At 39.8% G+C, this 13,957-nt stretch overlaps 1 long non-coding RNA gene across 2 annotated transcripts in view; it reads right to left on the bottom strand.

The window, feature by feature from the left end:
- The window catches only part of LOC109381886 (uncharacterized), a 37,146-nt gene that overhangs the window by 5,021 nt on the left and 18,168 nt on the right, over window positions 1–13,957 (bottom strand). Inside the window, exons 3-4 of one of the 2 annotated variants that reach the window (XR_002123837.1) lie at window positions 12,287–12,402; window positions 11,623–11,809 (exon numbers count right to left, since the gene is read on the bottom strand). This is a non-coding gene — a long non-coding RNA (uncharacterized LOC109381886). Of the gene's footprint in view, window positions 1–9,413; window positions 11,810–12,286; window positions 12,403–13,957 lie in introns of those variants that run through there. The other variant, XR_002123836.1, reaches the window with a different exon arrangement.

The raw sequence follows: 13,957 nt of genomic DNA, 5'->3' as shown, positions 1-13,957 counted from the left end.
TTTTGTGGATGAGAAAACAGACTCAGAGAGGGTAGGCAGCTCATTAAAAGGAAAAAGGTCATGAGCACCAGAGTTGGCACCCAACCCACATATCTGCTCCAAAGCCCGTGTTCTTTATCATCCCATCATAGTGCTTTCTAATTGCTGAGAAGGCCAGGCAGGCAGTCCAGCATTAAAAAATATGACATGATCTATGTAGACACAGACCAGTGGACACGTCTGGAGAGCCAATGTTCTTTTTGGCCATATTAGAGCTTCTATGTATCTACTGTAGACACTGCTTAAAACGCAGAACATTAGTTGATTCTTGGAAATAAGTACAGTTGACCCTTGAACAATGCCGCAGTTAGGGGCACTGACCTCGTGAAGTTGAATATCCAAGTATAACTTTTCACTCCCCCTAAACTTCAGTCATCCCTGGGTATCTGTGGAGGATTGGTTCCAGGACTCCTGTGGATATCAGAACCTGCGGATGCTCACATCCCTTATATAAAATGCATATAGTCAGCACTCTGCATCTGCAGACTCCCAACCATGGATCGAAAATACTGAAAAGACTGCAGTTGGTTGAATCCACAGATGTGAAACCTGGGAATACAGAGGGATGACTGTATATTTATCGAAACAAAATCCATGTATAAGTGGACCTGTGCAGTTCAAACCTGTGTTGTTCAAGGGCCAACTGTATTATAGTCTAGCAGGTGCTAGAAAGTATTAGCTAGAGCAAGATTTAAGTAAATAATAGTCTAAGCAAGAATAGACTTTTTTTGCATACTGGCAGAACACAATAGAAATGCTTTGTAGTTCAACAGTTCTTTCCATATCATAGCTTACTATTTCCGAAAATTCTTGTAAACCTCTGTATGTTTTCATTCCTTTGAATTGTCCCAATGTCTCTTGGTAATGTGTAATGTAATAGAAACATCTAGAAACATGTTCCTTCTTTCCAAATACTATCACTAGAGGATTTATTCTTCTATATTCATTTCCTATTTAAGCAAAATGAAGCCTAGAAAAATTGGATATGTCCTGGATGTGCACTAAGGGACGAGGAGACAGAAATAGGGTGAGGATTCTGATGATCCAACCTATATCGTCTTTGATAGTCAAGTCATCCCTTTGCAATCAGGAAGAAAATTTTCAAGTTTCCTAGCAAGTGATTATCTGCACAAGCAGATTCTTATCAGTGAAACTAAAATGCTTTCACAGGCAATAATGCAAGCACTCGGGAAATTCACGCTCACAGGCTTTAATCCTGGTAGGCTCTGTGAACGCGAAGGAGTGGGGTGGGGGGGGAGGGGGATAAATAAGAGGGAAGAAAAGCTTTTATAAAGTGTTACATACTGAGGGAAAAAGCACTGATTTCATCAGAGTCTTATACAACAGCTCAGGTCTAATGGAACATGAAACGTGACTTGAATCTTGCACCCATTAGCCTTAGGAGAGCAGATTTTTCACTCCTAAGGTTCCCATTTAAGTAGTGCCCTTTGGTGTGGTCTTCAGAGCCATGGCCAGCCTTTCAATACCAGGATGCAGCCCTGTGTTGGAGCTCTCTATGCCGCACATGGCTTTCCTTCTATTCTGTCCACAGTGTGCCTTTCTGGGCGTAGCTGCAAGGTTCCAGGTTAAAACATAAGCAGCCTCGCCTCCAGGTGCTTCTAACACTGGTCAGAGTGAGCCAGGCCCTGCCTCTTTTGTTGCTATGTGATTTCCTGACTTGTATCTGGGCTCATTAAACTAAGATAATAGGCAGTTATTAAACTGTGTGCAGACATTAAGTCCACTGGTGTGTAAGTTTAAACACATCTTGATTGTGTTTATGAAGGGTGAGGGAATGAGTCTTGCCTACTTTTTTTTTNCAGTTTGTTGACCAAAAGTAATATATCATCAATATTTAACTTGCTTTTGATTACCACGATGGTAAATTTTTTTATGTTCATTGACCTTTTGGTATTTCTTCTTTCGTGAAATACCTGCCCCTGTTCTTGGACCATTTTCCTATTAGGAGATTTTGCTTTTAGGGATTTATAAAAGCACTTTATACATTAAAAATATAAACTTTTTATTGGTTGCAAGTCCTTTCTTCAGTTTCTCAATTCTTCGTAATTTTGTGTATGGTAATTTTATACCTAAACAAGTCTTTTGATTTCTACCTAAGCAAAATCATCAATCTTTTCTTTTATGTTTAAAAGGGTTATTCCCTCTCTGAGATCAGATAACTATTCACCCTCATATTCTTCTATTTAAATATTTAACACATTATAAATTTATTTGATGTATGGGGTGAAATGAAAATCTAATTTACCCCTGTAGTAGGCTGAGTCATGGCCACCCAAAGATATCAGATCCTAATCCTTGGAATGTGCAACTGTTACCTTATAAGTAAGAAGGATTTTGACAGTTGTGATTAAATCAGAGATCTTGACATGGGGAGATTATTTTGGATGGTCACTACATCCAATCACAGTGTTGTTTTAAGAGAGAGACAGGGAAATTTTACCCAAAGAGGAGAAGGAGAAGATGTGAAGATGGGGGCAGAGTTTGGGGTGATGTGGCCACAAGCTGAGGAAGGCCTGCAGTCACCAGAGACTGGGACAGGCGAGGAATAGGTTTCTCCCAGAGCCTCTAGAGGGAGCTGGCCCTGCCAACACCTTGGTTCTGACACAGTAAAACTGATGACTTGCTTCTGGCCACCAAATCTGTGAGAGAATAAATGTCTGTTGTTCTACATTACCAAGCTTATTGTAATTTGCTACAGCAGCCACAGGAAACAAACACAGCGCCCCACTACTTGGTTTTCCTGAAACAATAAATATCCATCATTTTCTTACTTGTCTGAAATATCATCTCTATCACATTCAAAGACTTTATATGTTTGTTTCTGAGTTTTTTCTTCTTTTTATTCATCAGTCTATCCTTGTGTCAGTAAACACTATTTTAACTGCCATGTCTTTTTAATTTCATATCTAGCAATACAAGTGTTTCTTTATTAATTAAAAAAAACATTTATTATTCTTAACTAATTAGTCTTCCAGATAATAGAAAATTTAGAGTAACTCTTCAAATTCTCTAAAAATTTTCATCTAGGATTAAATGAATTAAATTTGAAAATTAATTCAGGGAGAATTGACCTTTTTAAAATATTACCTGTTAGCATTCCCATTCTCTATTACTAAAACTCTTGTTTTATGTCCCACAGTAACTCTCAGAATTTCCCTCATATCGTTCTCATACATTTCTTAAGTTTGTACCTGGTTTGTCTGCCCTTCTCTCCTTTCTTCCTCCCTTCCCCACCCCCACCCTCCCTTCCTTCTTGCCATCTTCCCTCCTTTTTTTCTTTCTTCTGTGGCTGCTTATATAATGTTTTTGAGCAGAGGAGTGACATGTTATTTCTTTGTTGGCAGTCAGTTTAAATTTCTAACTTTGTTTTGTTATTTTCTTAGGCTAATACTGAAACTCATTTTTAGGTTCTAGCAGATGCTGTGTGGGTGGTGGCAAGAGACAGTGCAAGTTATGATGCATGTGGGGGTGGGGTGGGACAACAGCGCCTGTCATTTTTAATTACCTCTCCATAATCAAGGGCTCATTATTTACATATTTTGAAATTGGGTACAACAGAGCCTTTTAACTTTTAAAAAGAGACAATTATGTCTCCAAGAGCCCCGGTTAGAAGCTGTCTTATAAAGACCTAGAATTCTAATCAATTGTCATCTCTTTCTTTTCCATGTAGGAAGAAAACGCTCCTGTGCGTCAGTATGAGTTCTGAGCATCAACCCGGCCNCCCATAGTCACTGTAGCATTATACACAGCAGCCAAGATATGAAAACAACCTAAGTGTCCATCGATGGATGGATGGATAAAGAAAAGGTTGTGTGTGTGTGTGTGTGTGTGTGTGTGTGTGTGTGTGTGTGAATATTTTTTAGCCATAAAAAAGAAAACAATTCTGCCATTTGTGACAACACAAATGAACCTTGAAGGCATTATGCTAAGTGAAATAAGTCAGACAGAAAAAGACAAATACTGTATGATCTCATTTATATGTGGAATCTAAAACAAAAATGAACTCTGACACAAAGAACAGATTGGTGGTTGGCAGAGACAGAGGGTGGGCAAAATGGGTGAAGGTAGTCAAAAGGTACAAACTTCTAGTTATATAATGAATAAGTCCTGGGGATGTAGTATATAGTATAGTGACTATAGCTAACAATACTGTATTGTGTATTGAAAGTAGATCCTAAAAGTTCTCATCACAAGAAAAAAATTTGTAACTTAGTGAGGTAATGGATGTTAACTAAACTTATTGTGGTAATCCTTTCACAATATACTCGTATACACATATTAAAGCATGTTGTATACCTAAAACGAATACAGTGTTATATAGCAATTGTATCTCAAAAACACTGGTAGGAGGTTTGGGGAGATGGGTGAAAAAACCCCCAAAAAAATCTCCATGTGGGGAAGGGGGGTGGTAGACGAGAGTCTAAGGGATCAAATATATGGTGATGGAAGGAGAACTGACTCTGGGTGGTGAACACACAATGCAATATATAGATGATGTATTACAGAATTGTACACCTGAAACCTATGTAACTTTACTAACAATTGTCACCCCAATAGACTTTAACTTTAAAAAAAAAACTCCATGAACTTAGAGATGAAAGAGCAGGAGCCAAGGCCAAGTCTAGTTTCATTCTGTGTTCTGAGGTCTGGACTTCTTCGGGGTGTCCAGATGTAGATAGGGAGCCGGGGAAGGCTGTCAGTCAGAACATGAGTCCCTTCTCTATCTCAACCAGGATCACTCTGTTTTTAAAAATCTGTTTCATCGACAAAACGTGATCAGGTAGAATGTTTTCTTTGGAAAAAAAAAAGATTCCTCTGCTAAAATAAAGTTTGAAAAACAGTGATTTAGTCCATGTCCTTTGTCTTATTGAGAAGTAAACTGAGCCCTGGAGTTTGTGACTTGCCCAAGGTCCAGGTGCTTAGTTCTTGAGCCAGCCTCGCAGTCCAGCTGCCTCTCCACACACATTTCTGCCTATGGACATGCAAATATTCCCAACCCATCCCTGTGCTCTGCTCCCTATCAGGGAGCAGGAAATTTAGGCTTTCTTTGGGATATGAAAACCAAAAAATCTAAAACCTAGAGAGAAATGATTCCACATCTAATATATAGACAAATGCCACCACACCAAATAGAATCCCAGCTAACCAGAAAGGAAAAGTGCACAGCTATCCANAATTGTATATTTGATAATGGGCTTGTGTCTAGAACATATAAAGAACTCTTATAATTCAATAATTAAAATACAAGTAACCCAACTTATACCCAGGCAGAGTATAAGTCAGTCATCAAGTTATAGGATTCCTAGAATAAAAGTGCTTTAGGAATCACAGAAACGAACAATGCATGCAAGTTAGACGAACAGTTTGTGCTCTGTCCTTTGGGGGATTTTAAAAAATATGACCTCCATGTTTTAGGACCAAATGTATCCAGTAAAATTCAAATCACTGAGTGAGGTTTGAAGAGAGAGTGATCGGGAATTCCGGGCCTGTGCATCCAGTTGGAGGAACAGCAAGAAGGGCATTGGAGCAAGGCAGAGGGAGGAGGGCAGGGAGATTAGGAGGGAAGGTTGTGGAAGCCAGACCGATTAGAGCTTTTAGGCCAATGTACTTACTGGCTTTGGTTTTCACTCTGAGTAAGAGGGGGAGTCAGCAGATGATTCCAAAGCGACGTGCTCTATCTTCACTAGGAGGTCAAGGGCAGAAGCAAGGAGATCAGTGAGGAGATTACACGCAATAACCCAGGTAGGTGCCTTTGGAATTTTTAAATCACACATCTTCACATAGCTCATAAACCTTGACCCAGGCACCAACCCAGATCCAAAAGTTGGTTGGCCTGATAAATCCAGATGCTAATTTTTTTCCAAGGGAAAGGAACAAATATTTGCAGATTGTCTATTCTGTGCCACACTTTTTTATGATATCTTACTTAATCTTCCTTTTGAGAAGAAAACTTGGACCCAGAGAAGTTAAGTAAGACGCCAAAGGGTACACAGCAGAGAAGTGGCAGAATCTGGAACGAAAGAATCAGTAGGTTCTGTTCCATCACGCATCCCAGATTTATACAGCGTTTCTCTGCTCCCAAAACCCAGCCACTCCTGAGGAAGTCAAAGCAGGTCGCTTTGGAACCATCAAACGTGCATGGGTCCGGGGGAGGCAAGTTCCTCTTAACTCTTTGGGATATGTGACATACGTCACCAAAGAATGAGTAGTAGCTTTCCTTTATTATTTTTATTTTTTTGCTGNAACATCGTCACAACAAGTTCGCAAACTTAACTGTCAGACCTTCGTATATAATCGTTTTTAAGGTGGCAGAGTATTCTATTATTAACTGCTACTGTCAATTCCACATTTTAAAAATATAAACAGTACTGGGGATAATATTAGAGATACACATGAATTTTCATAGGATAAACCTCCAGATGAGGAATTGCAGGGTCGAAGGCATAGCTTTTCAAAGGCTGCCCAAGCCTGTGGCCAAATTGCTGGTGTGCACAAACATGTGGTGAGCGAATCCCCCAGCTCCCTCACCTGCATGCTCTAAACTGGCCCTCAGAGTCCCCAGAGGGACCTCGTTCCTATTACCCACAGTGACAACTCACTTCATAAAGATTCCTTTATTTTCCACCTTCCTTTTTCTGTCTCACTTCCCTACTTTCCTGACATTTTGTTTTGTTGCTTGTTTGTTTTATCTAGGATATGCACTAACTAAACTATATGCATGTAAAATCCTTGTTTCAGGGTCTGCTTCTGCAAAAACCCAAACTAATCTTTTAAATGGACAGGAAATTATCATGCAGTATAACGGGGAAGGGGCCTGATACTGAGATAAAATATAGGAAGGGAACGTGACCCAGCCTTGGGCGTCAGAGAAGGCTTCCTGGGGGAGATGGTGCACGGATTGCGTGAGGTCTGAAGGGCACATAGGAAGAAGAGGAGGAAGGGCGCATTCGGCATGGGGAGAATTCTGGTCTGACCAGCATGACAAGGCCTGGAAGCAAGAGCAAATGTGGTTTATTAAAGGAAATGGCACAGGGTCAGTGTGGCCGAGACGTGGATCAGAAATGGCACAAAGGTGAGTGATGAAGTGGAGAGAAAAGAAATAGATCCTATTTACCAGGCTGAGAAATACAGAGAAATGTGCCTGTTTTCAGCAGAAATTTTAATCATTAGCATTTCTAGGCTTTACTAGGATTTGGATATAAAATGTGAGACTTGGTTAATCTACGCATTTTCTGATATATTTTTCTTTAAAATGAATTCCATCCACCCTGCTCTGCCCTTCCTTGTGGTACTTTTCCCCATTCTACCAGAAGCCATGCCCTTGTCTTTCAGCCTCTGGTTTAAAACTAAGCTTCTCGGTGTGGGCATTATATCCGTTCTCCTTTGTATCCTCCATAGTGCCTTGCACAGAGTACTGGTCATGGTAAATACTTACCGTATCTTGGTGTCTTAGCTTGCTCATCCCTTCCCTCCATCGCTCTCTCTCTTTCTCTCCCTTCCCTCACCCCCCAACTCAGAACTTCTTTGCCATCAGCCCACATACATGAATCACAGTAGCATCTCCCAAAGGGGAAACCCCCTCCACCAACCAGCTGGTCCAGCCTCATTCCAGTAACATTGCTGAGTGGGAAGGTCCTCATTACACAACCATAACACAGCCTAGTACACGCTGAACACTCCTCTCTCATCTCTCCAAACTCCTCCAGGTCCTCATCTTCCCCATCAGCTTCTATCTTGTTTTCCATCTCTTTGAGGATCTGATTCTTGCCCCTCAAGCCCCATGTATTGTCAAGTGCATGTATCTTGGCCTTCAGAGTGAAAATAAGTAATTACCCCATTTATGAGACACTGAGAAACATGTGCTTCTTCTGTGCTTATAGAACAATATTAATTCAAGATATAGAGAAACTACAGAGTTTACAACATGAATAATAGAGATCGTTTAGACCAGAGTTGAATGAATTTTCTCAGTAAAGGATCAGACAGTAAATATTTGGGGGCTTTGGGTCCAAAATATAAATATAAGGTCTCTGTTGCAGCTATTCAACTCTGCCTTTCTAGTGGGGAAGCAGTCATAGCCAATACCTAAATAAGTCGCCAGGGCTGTGTGCCAGCACGACTTGACTTACAATAACAGGCAGTGAGCTAATTTGGCTCACAGCCCATAGTTGACCAGCTTTCCATATAGACCAAATCTCTTATACAGAAAAGGACACTGAACCCCCGAGGTGATGTGTTCCAGTTCACCCTGATAATTAATGGTTGTGCTGGGCTGAGGACCTAGGACTCCTAACTAACCATCCAGTCCTTAAGATGTGACTACTGCTTTTTCCACTTTGACTTGTATTTCTAACTAACACTCAGCCCCAGCCAGTTTGTCCCATCTGATGGTTTGATAGATCCTAATACTCAGGAACCAAAGACAGATATCAAAAATTTGAAGGTTGTAGACACTTTCCCAGGTGTCCTGTCATTTCTAATACAATCTATGTCTGCTTTTTGGAGTGGTCAACCTCCATCCAATTCTAGTAGATCGAGTGTGTTTGTGTCCCAATGTGTAGAAACATACTCACTTACAGACCGGCAAGAATATTGACAAATGGTTAGGTGGGTCTTGCCCAAATTAAAGAAACCTTTTCTAGTTTGCTCATATTAAATTGAAGTGTCTAAATTTTTAAGAAGAAGGCTTTTAAATAATGCAAATACGAAGAGACCGAAGGTGAACAGCCAAGTCAACAAAACAATGTAACCAAGCTGAACCACACTGGTAGCACAATCCAAATTGCTTGGTGTGCCATTGATGACTTTAAAAGACAAGAGGGACAACAGAACTAGTTCCTGCAAGAGGATGGTTTTGTCCCACGTCTCAACCAAAATAGGCCCCGTGACTTGAATGGTCTTGAAAGTGTTCTCAGTTATGGAAGAGCTGACCTGTCCTTTTAACCATAGGTGCCTGGAGGCTGTTTCTTCAGAACACAAAAGAAGGAGGTTTAAGCAAAGGCGCTGCTGGTCCTTCTCTGCCCAGGAACCCATGACAGCTAATGGCCCGGTTTGGTAGGATAGCACTGAATAATGAATACAACGCTACTCCCTTCTAGTTTCAAGGGTTTGTTCTAACTGGTAGACCATTTCCAGCACTCATGAACAATAACCATAGATGTGCAGCTAAGGACAGGTTTCACCTGTGCACACTGGTAACTTCTTTCCTTTCCCATTGGCTGTTTCAGCCATTCTCCCCAAACAGGCCTGGATCAATTTCAGTAGGGTTATCTTCAGAATGGTTCAACAGCATTCAAAAGAATTAATTAATAAATAAAATGACATGGAGCTATACCTGGAGGGAACATATTTATTCTAATGATGATTTGGGGACTACATGAAGTTACAGTCATGATGATTCACTTTGGCAGCTACTTACAGTGAAAATGAAACAATCTGCTTCCCTGACTTTTTGCTCCAACCACTTTTTAAAAATTTGATTCTCAGCACCAAAAATATCCTATTAAAAATGAAGTTAAAGGACATTCGTAACTGACCAAAGATAATAAGACTCATTCTTAAAAGTGAGGGATGTAAACTAATGTGCCCACCCCGCCAAGTCCAGGTCACCTGCCCAGATTTGAGCCAGTGACTGCTAGACACTTAAAATGTATATGTACATTCATATTTATTTAATAAAGTAAAAGCTAAATTCTCTGATGTTATTACAGCAACAAGAGACACTCCCACCCCAACCTACATCCCTGAATCAGTTTTTCTCAAATATTCCCAAAACTTAATGGGCAATCAATGTAAGTATGGTGAATAAATGAATATAAGGGTGAACAGATGGATATAGAAAAAAAGAGGAAACCCACTCTATTCACCATGCATGAGCCAAGAAAGCAGTAATCTTTAATATGTTCTTGAAACATCTCCATAAAACAGGAAGAATTTTTTTCTCCAAACTATCAGAAACTGTTGATTATAACATCTTGCATAATATAATAGGGGAGGAAAACTATTGGGTTGTCAGAAAAGTCATGATGCATTTTTGCAACAAAAAACATAGAAAAAATATGTCATGACTTTTCCGACAACCCAATATTTCCTGAGAGCCTGTTATGCGAGGCATTTTGATTAGATTATTTTATTTAGTTTTCATCACTTCCCTTGGAGATAACTGTTATCTCTATTTTATAGATGACAACATTAAAGCTCAAAGAGGTTGTGTTGTAACCAAGGTCTCAAACTAATAAGTGATGAACTCTGGATTTAAATCCAGCTCTATCTGACCCTAAACCCCTCATGTTCTCTGTAGCATGACCCGGCCTTTCTACTCTGACGAAGTAAAGAAAAGCTTCCTGCACTCAGGATTACTGCAATACTTGTGTTAAGAGGGAAGCAAAAGATCAAATTCATTATTTTGAAAACAAGTGTTAGTCCCATTTCAAAGTTATAGACACCAAAAGCCAGAGGATTAAGGTTCCACTAGAAGTCCCAGGTGACACCAATAAATGACTTCAACACACTCAAGTGTTTGAAAACTCTTTAACACTCTTCAAAACTCTCAAATTTCCAACTTACTTTTTTTTGTCCAGCACATCTCATTGATTTAGACACCTAGGAGAGATCTAATGTAGATAATAGACTTTGAAAATTTAAAAATAAGGTGAATGTGGTGCTCAATGAAGGTGTTCCTGACTGAAGTCTCATAAGGAGAACGTTGTTAATGCCATTGCAAATATTGACGAAATGTAAAATATTTACTAGAACACAGTGGTTAATAATGCAGCTTTTATGAGTGGGAAATCATAAATAATATTTTATTAGTACTGAGAAATGTCTTTTCCTTTATTATTTAAACCCAGTAAAGAATGGCTGGAACACTTTGGAATGCTGATATTAAAGATCTATCTGTGTTACAGTGTGTGGGGAATAAAATGGCGTCACTATTATTGTTTTTATGTAACTTATAGGAACTCACACATTGATTTTTATGTGTAACTAGTCACAAAGTCCTTTTTTTCCCCTTTTCTGGCCTTTATGGGACATTGATCGTACCTGTGGTTTAATGGACTAAACTTTATGTATTGTTTTGAATTAGTTGGTAGGGTACATAGCCCAAAACAAGCCTTGTATTGAAGCTTCTATTTTACTTTGTGCAGAGTTAACAAGATGCTATTTTATAAATAGTGATAGTGAGAAATAACCACTAGACTATTTCAGTAAAGACACTCTAACACAAATAAAAATGAGTTCAGCAAACTGCCTTGCATGTATATGTGAGACTCCCAAATTGCCATGATTTGACTAGCTGTTGGGCATTGTATAGACATAACCTAAGTCCACTGTCTTGTTTGGATGAAAGAACAAAGAAAATCAACTTATCTAAATTTTTCTCTGTGTAATAACATACTGCCACATTTGCAGTTTCGTAGAGATGATTAAATAATGTAATGGATATGAAATGCTGGGGAGTTCTAACAACTAGCCACTGAAATGATTGTGGTTGCTGTTGTTGCTACTATTTCTACTACTAATATTATCACCTCACAGCCTTCATGCAGTCACTGAACCCACCAGTCAATATGGTGCACACGGTGACATAGGTTCTTTGGGAGGACATCCTAGAGCACGATAGAATTGCTTCTCTGAAAGAGGCCACAGTCCAGAAAAACCACTCAAGAAAACATAAACACTGCAGCTCTTCCTTTCTTACATTTGGGGTGATCGAAACTTTCCAATTCCATTCTCCAGTTACCAGTCCCTGAAAAACAAAGAGAAGAGCTGTTAAACCTCAAGAAATATGCTTTGGGAAGTGAGTGTTCTCAGAAATGCAAACTGTTTCCTTAAACCTAAATTGAATAATAAACTGTGATTAAAACTGTTTCCAAATGGAGGATCTGTGAATCATGCACAGACATAAATTGCTCTCTTTGACAGCAAAGACCCTTGATGTAGTGACCATCTGACAATAGACTACTGAGAGACTTATTCCAAAGATTTTGTCCTTCTCAGTCTATTCCCAGAGGTTCATCACTCAATACAGAAACTTAACTGAAAAGTGGACTCCTGGGCCAGTTAGGACCATTGAAAAGCTGGCATATTGTGTTGGAATGAAGGCATAACTTTGATTCATATTCAAGCTGGTACAGGGTGCATACTGGCCTTGCATCTTTGCATATATACTCAAAATGTTCTCCCATCCACTTGTCTATAAAGAGATTGTCCAACCCATACATACCTCAGAAATTTCTCCTCCCCTCTCTCATCTTCCCAGTTCTCACACAGTATTTAGTCTGGATAAACACTTAAGCAAGTTCAATCAGATTTACTCTTCCCAGGACTTGGAATTGGGACCTAGAGATTGAATCAATTAGTTATGGGAGGGGAAATGGAAGATCATACAGACTCGGGGAATGGGACAGCTATTGGATGGTGGTTATGGTAACGACCTGCAAGTAGGTGAATGAATCAAGAAGAGGGTCTGCAGATAAATCAGGATAAAATGAGCATGTAGAGATAAGGGAGAGATGCAACCTTCCAGTGACTTTCCATTTCCTAAGAGGACCTGCTGCCTCTACTTCAAGTGTATTTCTGTAGGATTTCTTTGCAGTCTATAATGCACTTGAGCACTTGAGCTTCCTTGAAAGGATTTAAATTCCCAGAAACCAAAAAAACTCTCTGGCTAAAACATTCTCTACCCACTCTGAAAGTTTATTTTGAACTAACTATCTCCCTACCCTGCTCTTCCAGAGGTGTCAATCACTTTCAAATTTAGGGAGTGCCCAACTGGTAGAAGTTGTGTTGGTTATTGATGAGAACTGGGAAAGAGGCAGACACAGAAACTCGTGAGAAGTAAACAGTGAGTAACACTAAAGAGAAGATCAAAGTTCAGTCCTGCCCTAAACAAGAAGGTGGGGCACCGTGACTGGCTTTGAAACACAGGTTGTCTTTTCTCATCTGCATTAGGTAGGTCTTTGGTTGTCTCAGTAACACTTGGAGCAAGAATTAAAGGAGTCCTTGCGGCCCAGCCCCATTCTTTTATTCCAAGAGGAAGATTGACATAAATTAACCCCAACTCTCTCTCTGTAGTGTTTAAACCACTGAGATAAATAATAAGAAAGTCTTCCCTGAAGAGGAACCAGAATCATTCATGAATAAACAGTGTTCCATGTTCCAAAAGGGACCTAAGGGCCAATAGAGAAGGAAGGGAGTGATTTCCAAGTGGAAAGGGAAAACGGTTGTTGTTTTTGTATATGTGGTTTTTGTACCCCCTATACAACAGGAAAATTTGAAGATAGAGAGAATATGGTTCAGTGGCTTTCCTTTTCCTTCAAGGAGCTTATAATTAGGAAGGGAGATGAGACAGGTGCATAAAGAGAACCATACAACAAGAAAGTGACAAATGCCATCATAAGACAGATAAAGAGGTGTGGGACTTAGGGAGGAAGAAACTCTCACTTCCATGGGGGACATAAATAAGGAGAACATCATGATAAAGAGCAGAACCAAAGGAATAATTTGGGGCAAACTAGTGGGACTGTGGAACAGACTTTGTTTTGATTGCAGAGCCTTCCCAGGAATATTCAGAGCACAGTGCCTCCAATGACTGCCACCCAAGGAAGCTGGACTTGGTCATCCCAGTATATATGTCTCAGTGGCCATGTTTACTCTGGGAACTACGGATTAACTATCTGAATATACTGGGTTGTTGGAAAAGTATGAAGTATTTTTTCTATGTTTTTCATTGCAAAAATGCATCATGACTTTTCTGACAACCCAATAGTTGCTAACGTTTCTAAAAAAGAGGATAGGAAATGGGTTGCTATCAGGAAAAGGGGGAATAACTAGTGGGCTGTGGCCATTTCCTGGGGATAGTGGGGGAAGTGCGGAGGGAAGGGCAGTGAAGGGG

The sequence above is a fragment of the Hipposideros armiger genome, unplaced genomic scaffold, assembly GCF_001890085.2.
Source record: "Hipposideros armiger isolate ML-2016 unplaced genomic scaffold, ASM189008v1 scaffold_55, whole genome shotgun sequence".
Taxonomy (NCBI): domain Eukaryota; kingdom Metazoa; phylum Chordata; class Mammalia; order Chiroptera; family Hipposideridae; genus Hipposideros; species Hipposideros armiger.
The sequence above is the reverse complement of the archived record's forward strand: the minus strand, read 5'-3'. Positions and strand labels throughout refer to the sequence as shown.